Consider the following 12,946-nt stretch of genomic DNA (forward strand, 5'->3'; position numbering starts at 1 on the left):
CTCGTTGCTGAGGGACTGGAGTCATGTGTCAGCCAAATGCCTGGATAGGAAAGGTTTAGAAGGATAGGGGTCAGGCGCAGGGAAATGGGGAATAGTGTGGACAGACACTTTGGCTGGCATGGACCAGTTTGAGACGAAGAGGATGTCTCCGTGCTGTGGGACTTTAGGACCAGGTCAGGGCGACAATTACCCTCCCTAAAAGACATCAGTGAACCAGGTGGGCTTCCCTCCCCACCCCCACCCCCCAACAATGAATTGGCCGTGCTAAATTGCTCGTAGTGTTAGGTGAAGGGGTAAATGTAGGAGAATGGGTCTGGGTGGGTGTGCTTCGGAGGGTCGGTGTGGACTTGTTGGGCCGAAGGGCCTGTCTCCACGCTTTTAAGTAATCTAAGTTAAAAAAAATCTAATCTAAGCAACAATGGCTCTTAATCCCACATTTTTATTGAAATCAAATTCCTTAATCCACCATAGCAGGATTTGAACCTGGGTCCCCAGTATGTTACCAGAGTCTCTGGATTAACAAGCCAGTGAGAATTGCACAAGCCATCACTTTACAAGGAAGTGCGCATGCTGTACTTGACCAGGGATCATTGTAGGAGAAAGTGGGGACTGCAGACGCTGGAAATCAGAGCTGATAACGTGTTGCTGGAAAAGCGCAGCAGGTCAGGCAGCATCCACGGAGCAGGAGAATTGACGTTTCGGGCATCAGCCCTTCTTCAGGAATGAGGAAAGTGTGTCCAGCAGGCTAAGATAAAAGGTAGGGAGGAGGGACTTGGGGGAGGGGCGTTGGGAATGCGATAGGTGGAAGGAGGTCAAGGTGAGGGTGATAGGCCGGAGTGGGGGTGAGCCTATCACCCTCACCTTGACCTCCTTCCACCTATCGCATTCCCAACGCCCCTCCCCCAAGTCCCTCCTCCCTACCTTTTTACCCCACTCCAGCCTATCACGCTCACCTTGACCTCCTTCCACCTATCGCATTTCCAACGCCCCTCCCTCAAGTCCCTCCTCCCTACCTTTTACCAACCACCCCAACCACCCCATGGCTCAAACCCGGACCAACCAACCCAACCACCCCGTGGCTCAACACTTCAACTCCCCCTCCCACTCCACCAAGGACATGCAGGTCCTTGGACTCCTCCATCGCCAGACCATAGCAACACGACGGTTGGAGGAAGAACGCCTCATCTTCCGCCTAGGAACCCTCCAACCACAAGGGATGAACTCAGATTTCTCCAGTTTCATTTCCCTCCCCCCACCTTGTCTCAGTCCCAACCCTTGAACTCAGCACCGCCTTCCTAACCTGCAATCTTCTTCCTGACCTCTCCGCCCCCACCCCACTCCGGCCTATCACCCTCACCTTGACCTCCTTCCATCTATCGCATTCCCAACGCCCCTCCCCCAAGTCCCTCCTCCCTACCTTTTATCTTAGCCTGCTGGACACACTTTCTTCATTCCTGAAGAAGGGCTGATGCCCGAAATGTCGATTCTCCTGCTCCTTGGATACTGCCTGATGTGCTGCGCTTTTCCAGCAACACGTTATCAGCAGGAATCATTGTACCTCTGCCTACGTAGGGGTATTGAGTGGCAGCAATCTCAAACCTGGGAGTTGGTTCCTGTGTGTATTAGCTTTGAGTTATTGACAACCAGAGAGGGGTGCCAATCAGCCCATCTTTCCCTCCCATTTAATTAACTAAATGCAGATAAGCTACCTATTACCAAATAGTGATTTACCCCAGACAAAGGAGACCAGGTCGAGGTGATCTATTAGGATTTCCAGGAGGTCTTTGACCAGGAGCTGCACAGGAGGCTGTTAATGAAGATAAGAGCCCGTGGTGTTCGGGGAAAGGTCCTGGCCTGGATAGAGGGTTGGCAGGAGGCAGAGAGTGGGGACAAAGGGCTCGTTCTCAGGATGGCAACTGGTGACTAGTGGAGATCCGCAGGGGTCAGTGTTGGGACCGCAACGATTCACGTTACACATTAATGATCTGGACACAGGAACCGAGGACATTGTTGCTAAGTTTGTCGATGACACAAAGATAGGGTGGAGGGAGGGTGGTACTGAGGGAGCAGGGAGGGCGCAGAAGGAATTGGACAGGTTCGGGAGTGGGCAAAGAAGTGGCAGGTGGAGTACAGTGTGGGAAAGTGTGAGGTCATGACCTTTGGTTAGGGTGGATTGGCCATGCTAAATTGCCCCATAGTGTCCAGGGATGTGCAGGTTAGGGTGGATTGGCCATGGGAAATTGTCCCATAGTGTCCAGGGATGTGCAGGTTAGGGTGGATTGGCCATGGGAAATTGTCCCATAGTGTCCAGGGATAGAACATAGAACATAGAACATTGAACATAGAACATAGAACATAGAAAAATACAGTGCAGTACAGGCCCTTCGGCCCTCGATGTTGCACCGACCCAAGCCCACCTAACCTACACTAGCCCAATAACCTCCATATGCCTATCCAATGCCCGCTTAAATGCCCATAAAGAGGGAGAGTCCACCACTGCTACTGGCAGGGCATTCCATGAACTCACGACTCGCTGAGTAAAGAATCTACCCCTAACATCTGTCCTATACCTACCCCCCCTTAATTTAAAGCTATGCCCCCTCGTAACAGCTGACTCCATACGCGGAAAAAGATTCTCACTGTCAACCCTATCTAAACCCCTAATCATCTTGTACACCTCTATCAAGTCACCCCTAAACCTTCTTTTCTCCAATGAGAACAGCCCCAAGTGCCTCAGCCTTTCCTCATACAATCTTCCTACCATACCAGGCAACATCCTGGTAAACCTCCTCTGCACCCGTTCCAGTGCCTCCACATCCTTCCTATAGTATGGCGACCAAGACTGCACACAATACTCCAGATGCAGCCGCACCAGAGTCTTATACAACTGCAACATGACCTCAGGACTCCGGAACTCAATTCCTCTACCAATAAAGCCCAGTACGCCATATGCCTTCTTCACTGCACTATTTACCTGGGTGGCAACTTTCAGAGATCTGTGTACATGGACACCAAGATCCCTCTGCTCATCCACACTACCAAGTAGTCTACAATTAGCCCAGTAATCCATCTTCTTGTTACTCATACCAAAGTGAATCACCTCACACTTATCCACATTGAATTCCATTTGCCACCTTACTGCCCAGCTCTACAACTTATCTATACCGCGCTGTAACCTGCCACATCCTTCTTCGCTGTCCACAACTCCACCGACTTTCGTGTCATCAGCAAACTTGCTCACCCAACCTTCTAGCCCCTCCTCCAGGTCATTTATAAAAATGACAAACAGCAATGGTCCCAAAACAGATCCTTGTGGAACACCGCTAGTAACTGCACTCCAAGATGAACCTATACCATCAACTACTACCCTCTGTCTCCTTCCAGCCAGCCAATTCCTAATCCAAACCTCGAATGCACCCTCAATGCCATACCTCCGTAGTTTTTGCATTAGCCTGCCATGGGGAACCTTATCAAACGCCTTGCTAAAATCCATTTACACCACATCTACTGCTTTACCCTCGTCCACCTCCTTGGTCACCTTCTCAAAGAATTCAATAATGTTTGTGAGGCACGATCTGCCCTTCACAAAACCATGCTGACTATCCTTGATCACATTATTCCTATCCAGATGTTCATAAATCCTATCCCTTACAATTCTCTCTAAGACTTTGCCCACAACAGAAGTGAGACTCACTGGCCTATAGTTTCTAGGGTTATCCCTGCTCCCCTTCTTGAACAAGTGAACCACATTTGCTATCCTCCAGTCTTCTGGCACTATTCCCGTAGACAACGACGACATAAAAATCAAGGCCAATGGCTCCGCTATCTCCTCCCTAGCTTCCCAGAGGATCCTAGGATAAACGCCATCAGGCCCAGGGGATTTATCTATTTTCATCCTTTCCAGTATTCCCCAGACCTCTTCCCTACATACCTCAAGGCCATCCATTCTAATTAATTGTGACTCAGTATTCACATCGGCAACGATGTCCTGTTCCTGAGTGAATACTGACAAAAAGTATTGATTTAGTGTCTCACCAATCTCCTCTGCCTCCACACACAACTTCCCACTACCATCCTTGACTGGACCGATACCTACCCTAGTCATCCTTTTATTCCTAATATACCTATAGAAAGCCTTTGGGTTTTCCCTAATCCTACCAACTAAGGACTTTTCATGTCCCCTTCTCGCTGCTCTTAGCTCTCTCTTTAGATCCTTCCTGGCTACCTTATAACTCTCAATCGTCCCAATTGAACCTTCACGCCTCATCTTTACATAGGCCGCCCTCTTCCCTTTCACAAGGGATCCCAATTCCTTATTAAACCACGGCTCCCTCACAAGACCCTTTACTCCCTGCCTGACTGGTACATACTTATCAAGGACACCCATTAGCTGTTCCATGAACAATCTCCACATATCATTTGCGCCCTTCCCTTGAAGCCTATTTTTCCAATCCACACATCCTAAGTCATGCCTCACCGCATCATAATTTCCCTGCCCCCAGCTATAACTCTTGCCCTGCAGTTCACACTTATCCCTCTCCATCACTAGAGTAAAAGTCACCAAATTGTGGTCACTGCCCCCGAAGTGTTAACCTACCTCCAAGTCTAACACCTGGCCTGGTTCATTACCCAGAACCAAATCCAGTATAGCCTCACCTCTTGTTGGCCTGTCTACATATTGTGTCAGGAAACCCTCCTGCACACATTGGACAAACACCGACCCATCTAACGAACTCGAGCTATAGCTTTCCCAGTCAATATCAGGAAAGTTAAAGTCCCCCATAACAACCACCCTATTACTTTCACTCCTCCTGAATCATCCTCGCAATCCTTTCTTCTCCGTCTCTCAGACAATTAGGAGGCCTGTAGAAAACTCCTAACAGGATGACCTCACCTTTCCTATTTCTAACCTCAGCCCAAACTACCTCAGATGGCGAGTCTTCATCCATCACCCTTTCCACCGCTGTAATACTATCTTTGACAAGCAATGCCACACCTCCCCCTCTTTTACCCCCATCTCTGACCCTACTAAAACATTTAAACCCTGGAACCTGCAACAGCCAATCCTGTCCCTGTTCTACCCACGTTTCTGTAATAACCACAACATCGAAATCCCAGGTACCAACCCATGCTGCAAGCTCACCTACCTTATTTCTTATACTTCTGGCATTGAAGTATACACACTTCAAGCCACCTTCCTGTTTACAGGCACCTTCCTTCGAAATCGATACCTTGTTCCTAACCTCCCTACACTCAAGGTCCTGTACCCTAAAGCTACACTCCAGGTTCCCATGCCCCTTAGTTTAAACCCTCCCAAAGAGCAGTAGCAAAACTCCCCCCAAGGATACTGGTGCCCCTCAGGTTCACGTGTAGACCATCCGGTTTATAGAGGACCCACCTTCCCCAGAACGAACCCCAATTATCCAAATACCGGAATCCCTCCCTCCTGCACCATCCCTGTAGGGTGTGTAGGTTAGGGTGGGTTGGCCATGCTAAATTGCCCCATAATGTCCAGGGATGTGCAGGTTAGGGTGGATTGGCCATGGGAAATTGTCCCATAGTGTCCAGGGATGTGCAGGTTAGGGTGGGTTGGCCATGGGAAATTGTCCCATAGTGTCCAGGGATGTGCAGGTTAGGGTGGATTGGCCTTGGGGAATTGTCCCATAGTGTCCAGGGATGTGCAGGTTAGGTGCATTGATCAGGTGTAAATGTAGACAATAGGGTAGGGGACTGGGTCTGGGTGGTTTCCTCTTCAGAGGGTCAGTGTAATGGTCCTGTTGAAGGGCTTACACCTGAAACGTCGACTCTCCTGCTCCTCGGATGCTGCCTGACCTGCTGCGTTTTTCCAGCGCCACTCTCTCGACTCTGATCTCCAGCATCTGCAGCCCTCACTTTCTCCTGGCGGGTCGCTGTGGGCTTGATGGGCCAAATGGCCTGTTGCCACACTGAGGGGGATTCTATTCCACCCAAAACACTGGACGACAAGGTCCACTGGACTCAAAACGTTCATTCCGCTTTCTCTCCCCGCAGACCTGCTGAGTTCCTCCAGCGTTGGCTGCCTTTTGGTTTCTGAGTTCCACAGTTCTCGTCATTATTCTGGTGAGGTGCATTCCTCAGGCGAGGTGCCTCAAGCATTCCTTTGCACTGACACTGACACACATCTCTGAAGCTGTTCAATGATTTTCCTGTCCGCACGTTCTGATGAGACACACAAACAATGGGAAAGGGAAGTTTGTCTCCGAATGAGGCAGAATTTACAAAGAGTGAAACTCTGCTGCTGGCAGACACAATCGCCCACAAGCAGAAGTGACTTCAGCGTGGGACTAAGATTCCCTGTGCGGCAGCAAGGACAGGAGGAAGGCTTTCAATAGTTTTTCCCTCGTCGGAGATTTTTAAAAAGGACACAGGGTGGTCGGTCTTTTTGAGAGCGTCCAGGAAAGGGGGAAGGAGAAACGATCCTGTCCTCTAACCCTCCTCTGTTGTGGTCAGAGCCGTACAGCACGGAACAGACCCTTCGGCCCAACCAGTCCATGCTGACCCAGATATCCTAAACTAATCGAGTCATATTTGCCCATATCACTCCAAACCCTTCCTATTCATGTCCCCATCCAGATGCCTATTAAATGTTGCAATTGTACCACCCTCCACCACTTCCTCTGGCAGCTCATTCCATACACGTACCACCCTCGGGGTGAAAAAGTTGCCCCTTAGGTCCCTTTTATATCTTTCCCGTCTCACTCTAAACCCATGCCCCTCTAGTTCTGGACTCCCCCACCCCAGGGGGAAAATACTTTGTCTATTTACCCTATCCATGCCCCTCATGATTTTATAAACCTCTATAAGGTCACCCCTCAGCCTCCGACGCTCCAGGGAAAACAGCCCCAGCCTGTTCAGCCTCTCCCTGCAGCTCAAACCCTCCAATCCTGGCAACATCCTTGTAAATCTTTTCTGAACCCTTTCAAGTTTAACAACTTTCTTTCTATAGCAGTGAGACCAGAATTGCACACAATATTCCAACAGTGGCCTAACCAATATCCTGTACATCTGCATCATGACCTCCCAACTCCTGTACTCAATACCCCAACCAATAAAGGAAAGCATATCAAACACCTTCTTCACTATCCTATCTACCTGCAACTCCACTTTCAACCCCCACCAACCCTCAGTAACAGCAGTGTGTACCATCCCCTCCCTCCCCCCACCGACCCTCAGTAACAGCAGTGTGTACCATCCCCTCCCTCCCCCCACCGACCCTCAGTAACAGCAGTGTGTACCATCCCCTCGCTCCCCCACCGACCCTCAGTAACAGCAGTGTGTACCATCCCCTCCCTGCCTCCAACGACGCTCAGTAACAGCAGTGTGTACCATCCCCTCCCTCCCCCACCGACCCTCAGTAACAGCAGTGTGTACCATCCCCCCCTCCCCCCACCGACGCTCAGTAACAGCAGTGTGTACCATCCCCTCCCTCCCCCCACCGACCCTCAGTAACAGCAGTGTGTACCATCCCCCCCTCCCCCCACCGACGCTCAGTAACTGCAGTGTGTACCATCCCCTCCCTCCCCCCACCGACCGTCAGTAACAGCAGTGTGTACCATCCCCTCCCTCCCCCCACCGACCCTCAGTAACAGCAGTGTGTACCATCCCCTCCCTCCCCCACCGACCCTCAGTAACAGCAGTGTGTACCATCCCCTCCCACCCCCCCACCGACGCTCAGTAACAGCAGTGTGTACCATCCCCTCCCTCCCCCACCGACACTTAGTAACAGCAGTGTGTACCATCCCCCCCTCCCCCCACCGACGCTCAGTAACTGCAGTGTGTACCATCCCCTCCCTCCCCCCACCGACCCTCAGTAACAGCAGTGTGTACCATCCCCTCCCTCCCCCCACCGACGCTCAGTAACAGCAGTGTGTACCATCCCCTCCCTCCCCCCACCGACCCTCAGTAACTGCAGTGTGTACCATCCCCTCCCTCCCCCCCACCGACCCTCAGTAACAGCAGTGTGTACCATCCCCTCCCTCCCCCCACCGACCCTCAGTAACAGCAGTGTGTACCATCCCCTCCCTCCCCCCACCGACCCTCAGTAACTGCAGTGTGTACCATCCCCTCCCTCCCCCCACCGACGCTCAGTAACTGCAGTGTGTACCATCCCCTCCCTCCCCCCACCGACCCTCAGTAACAGCAGTGTGTACCATCCCCTCCCACCCCCCCCCCACCGACCCTCAGTAACAGCAGTGTGTACCATCCCCTCCCTCCCCCCACCGACCCTCAGTAACTGCAGTGTGTACCATCCCCTCCCCCCCCCACCGACCCTCAGTAACTGCAGTGTGTACCATCTACAAGATGCCCTGCAGAAACTCACCAAAGACCCTCAGGCAGCACCTTCCAAACCCACGGCCACTTTCATCGAGAAGGACAAGGGGCAGCAGGTACATGGGAACCCCCCCCCCCGTGCAAGTTCCCCTCCACTCCCCATCCCGACTTGGAAATATATCGGCCGTTCCTTCCTGGGTCAGAATCCTGGGATTCCCTCCCTCAGGGACATTGTGGGTCTACCCTACAGCACATGGACTGCAGCGGGTCAGGGAGACAGCTCACCCCCACCTTCCCAAGGGGGGCAACTAGGGATGGGCTATCAACGCTGGCCAGTCAGTGACTCCAAAGTCCCAGAAATGAATTTTAAAAAGCAGCATGGGTTCACTTTCTGTGAGTACTGACAAATCCTCCTTCTCAGTGTGTCCCCTCCTCTGAGGTGTGTGGATCCCTCCATGACACCACCAACAGTTATTTCCCTGTGTAATGAGAGAGCATCTCCAACCATCCGTTAAGATCACAGCTGAGCTGACTTTAATGTCCCTGCACCTTCACTCCCCCCACCCCGAATAAACTTCCAACCCCTTGGTCATCAAGAATCTATTCCTGCCTTGAATATGTTTGAAGATTCTCTCCTCTGAGGAAAGGAATTCAGCAACTCCAAATCTCCCAACTGAGAGAAAAGTTGCATCTGTGTTTGAAATGAGTGACCCCTTCATTTTGAAACAATAACCCCTCTCTAGTTCTAGATTCTCCAATCTCAGTAACAGCAGTGTGTACCATCCCCTCCCTCCCCCCACCGACCCTCAGTAACAGCAGTGTGTACCATCCCCTCCCTCCCCCCACCGACCCTCAGTAACAGCAGTGTGTACCATCCCCTCCCTCCCCCCACCGACCCTCAGTAACAGCAGTGTGTACCATCCCCTCCATCCCCCCACCAACGCTCAGTAACAGCAGTGTGTATCATCCCCTCCCTCCCCCCACCGACCCTCAGTAACAGCAGTGTGTACCATCCCCTCCCTCCCCCCACCGACGCTCAGTAACAGCAGTGTGTACCATCCCCTCCCTCCCCCCCCACCACCGACCCTCAGTAACAGCAGTGTGTACCATCCCCTCCCTCCCCCCACCGACCCTCAGTAACAGCAGTGTGTACCATCCCCTCCCTCCCCCACCGACCCTCAGTAACAGCAGTGTGTACCATCCCCTCCTTCCCCCACCGACCCTCAGTAACAGCAGTGAAACATCCTTCCCACATCCAGGTCCACCTCAGGAACATACCTGTTCCAATAAAGTTACCTCTGACCCCTCTAAACTCCAGGGGATACAGTCCCAGTCTGTCCGGCCTTTCCCCATTAGGCTACCCACTCATCCCAGCCCATTAAACCTTCCCTGAGCTGCATCCAGTGCATTAATGCCCTGCTGTCAGTGCACTGTCCAGTCTTGTATACTGTACTCCACACACACTCTCACCAATGCCCTGTCTCACTGTCGTGTGACCTCCCTGCAATCCCCCTCATGATAAACCATCACGTTTAACCAACTTTCCCGATTACACACGATACCTGCATCATGACCTTCTGCAATTCATGGATTTGGACACCCAGATCCCTCTGCATCTTAGAGTTCTCTCACCAGTTAGATAGTATACTTCCACATTGGCTGGCCCCCAAAGACAGAGGCTAGTGGTAGATGGAAAGTATTCAGCCTGGAGCTCGGTGACCAGTGGTGTTCCGCAGGGATCGGTTCTGGGACCTCTGCTCTTTGTGATTTGTATAAATGACTTGGATGAGGAAGTGGAAGGGTGGGTTAGTAAGTTTGCCGATGACACAAAGGTTGGTGGAGTCGTGGATAGTGTGGAGGGCTGTTGTAGTTTGCAACGGGACATTGGCAGGATGCAGAGCTGGGCTGAGATGTGGCAGATGAAGTTCAACCTGGAAAAGTGGGAAGTGATTCATTTTGGAAGGTGGAATTTGAATGCAGATTACAGAGTTGAGACAGGGTTCTTGGCAGGGTGGAAGAATAGAGGGATTTTGGGGTCCATGTTGAGAGATCCTTCAAAGTTGCCACCCAGTTTGATACAGTTTTTAAGAAGGCGTGTTGGCTTTCGTTAGCGGGGGATTGAGTTTAAGAGCCGTGAGGTTATGCTGCAGCTCGATAGAGCCCTGGTTAGACCACACTTGGAATATTGTGCTCTGTTCTGGTCACCTCATTATATGGAAAGATGTGGAAGCTTTAGAGAGGGTGCAGAGGAGATTTCCCAGGATGCTGCTGGGACTGGAGGGAATGCCTTATGAGGAAAGGTTGGGGGAGCTAGGACTTTTCCCATTGGAGTGAAGAAGGATGAGAGGTGACTTGGGAGAGGTGTACAAGATGACGAGAGGCAGAGACAGAGTGGGTAGCCAGAGACTTTTCCCCAGGGCGGAAATGGCTATCACGAAGGGGGCAGATTCATGATGAAGCGCTTATACCCAAAACATCGACTCTCCTGGTCCTCGGACGCTGCCTGACCTGCTGCGCTTTCCCAGCACCACACTCTCGACTCTGATCCCCAACATCCTCAGACCTCACTTTCTCCAGTCACGAGGGACCAAAATTTCAAGGTGATTGGCGGAAGTTTTAGGGGAGATATCAGAGGTAGGTGCTTTACTCAGAGAGTGGTGGGTGTGTGGAATGCACTGCCCGCGGTGGGAGTCGAGTCAGAGACATTGGAGATATTCAAGCGGCTCTTGGATTGCCACATGGATGATGAACATTGGTATGTTGGTTAGTCTGATCTTCAAGGGGGATAGAAGGTCAGTACAACATCAAGGGCTGAAGGGCCTGTACTGTTCAATGTTCCTTTGTCACTCTTCATGTCAAAATGGACAATTTCCCACTCTCCCACTCCATTTGCCAGACCTTTCCAGAACCTATTAATCCCTTGGGATGCTCCCAATGTGGTTCTCACGTTCTGACTTAGCTTTGTGTCATCAGTGAACATCGTGGCCATTCCCTTCATCCACACCTTTGTATCCTCGCTGGTCATTGGACAGGTCCCAGAGGACAGGCAACTAGCTAAGGCTGTTCCTCTGTTCAAGAAGGGAAATAGGGATAATCCCGGATGCTATACACCGGTGAGTTGGCTGGGAAGCTATTGGAGTTATTGTGCTGAGGAAGGGTCACTTGCCCTGAAATGTGAACTCTGATTTCTCTCGACAGACCTGCTGAGCTTTTCCAGCAATCCCTGTTTTTGTTTCATTGTCAATGGCTTCTGGAATACCGCGTCCAGTTCCGGTCACCCTGATATAGGAAGGTTTTTATTAAACTGGAGAGGATTCCGGACAGATTTCCCAGGATATTGTCGGGAACGGGAGGGTTGGAGTTATAAAGAAAGGCTGGATCGGCTGGGAGGTTTGTCACTGGAGCGTAGGGGTGACCTCATAGAGGTTTATAAAATCATGAGGGGGATAAGACAAGATTAATGGTGGGTACCTTTTCCCTAGGGTCGGGGGATTTCAAGACTAGGGGCATATTTTTAAGGTGAGGGAGGAAAGATTTAAAAAAGACACGAGGGGCAACGTTTTCCCCCAGAGGGTGGTCCATGTGTGGTCCACTGCCTGAGGAAGTGGGGGTGGGGGAACAGTTACAACATTTAAAAGAGATTTGGATAAGGACATGGACAGGAAAGGGTTGGAGAGAGATGGGCCAGGAGCAGGCAGGGGGGACTAGTTGAGTTTGGGGATTAGGGTCGGAACGGAGCAGATGGGCCGAAGGGTCTGTTTCCGTGCTGTGGGACTCTATGACTCCCCGTGTGTAAATAAAGGATGACTTGGTGACGGGATAACTAAGCTCTGTGGAGTTATTTCAAACATTTCTAAGCCTGGATTTAAAACAAAAGCTTTGCGACAAATGAATGGAACTAATGGTATTATCAGCAGAATAATAATCCAGAGAGCCAGGTAATTTCCCAGGGATCTGAGATCAATCATATTCTGGCAGATTGGTGGAATTTGAATTCAATACAAAGTCTGGAATGAAGAATCTTTTGATGGTGAAGGTAAAACAGAGGAATCTTGGAATGTTTGCCCACAGATCCCTGTAGGTGACAGTACAGGTACATACGCTGGTTAAGAAGGCTTCAGGGATACTTGCCTTTATCAATCCAGTTTCTAAGCGAGGGAGGGGATGTTGGAGCTGTACAGGGCATTGGTGAGACCACAGCTGGAGTATTGTGTGCAGTTCTGCTCCCTGAGCCACATGGAGGATGGGATTGCACAGGAGGGGGGGGGGGGGGGGGGGGGGGGGGGAGGGGTACAGAGGAAGATTCACCAGGTTGTTGTCCTGGGATGGAGCAGTTCAGCAACGGAGAGAGGCTGGATAAGCTTGGGTTGGAGTATAACATTATGAGGGGCATGGGCAGGGTGGGTAGGAAGCAGCTGTTCCCCTTAGTCAAAGCGTCAGTAACAAAGGAGGGGGCATAACATTAAGTGAAGGTCAGGATTTTTAGAGGGAATTTGAGGAAATGTTTTCACCCAGAAAGTGGCGGGGTGTCTGAGATGTAGTACCTGGGATGGGAGTTGAAATGGGAAACCTGAGAACCTTCGGAAAGCACTTGGAAAGGCACAACATTCAAGGTTCTGGGACAGGTGAGGGAGAG

Source organism: Chiloscyllium punctatum, chromosome 34, assembly GCF_047496795.1.
Source record: "Chiloscyllium punctatum isolate Juve2018m chromosome 34, sChiPun1.3, whole genome shotgun sequence".
Taxonomy (NCBI): Eukaryota; Metazoa; Chordata; class Chondrichthyes; order Orectolobiformes; family Hemiscylliidae; genus Chiloscyllium; species Chiloscyllium punctatum.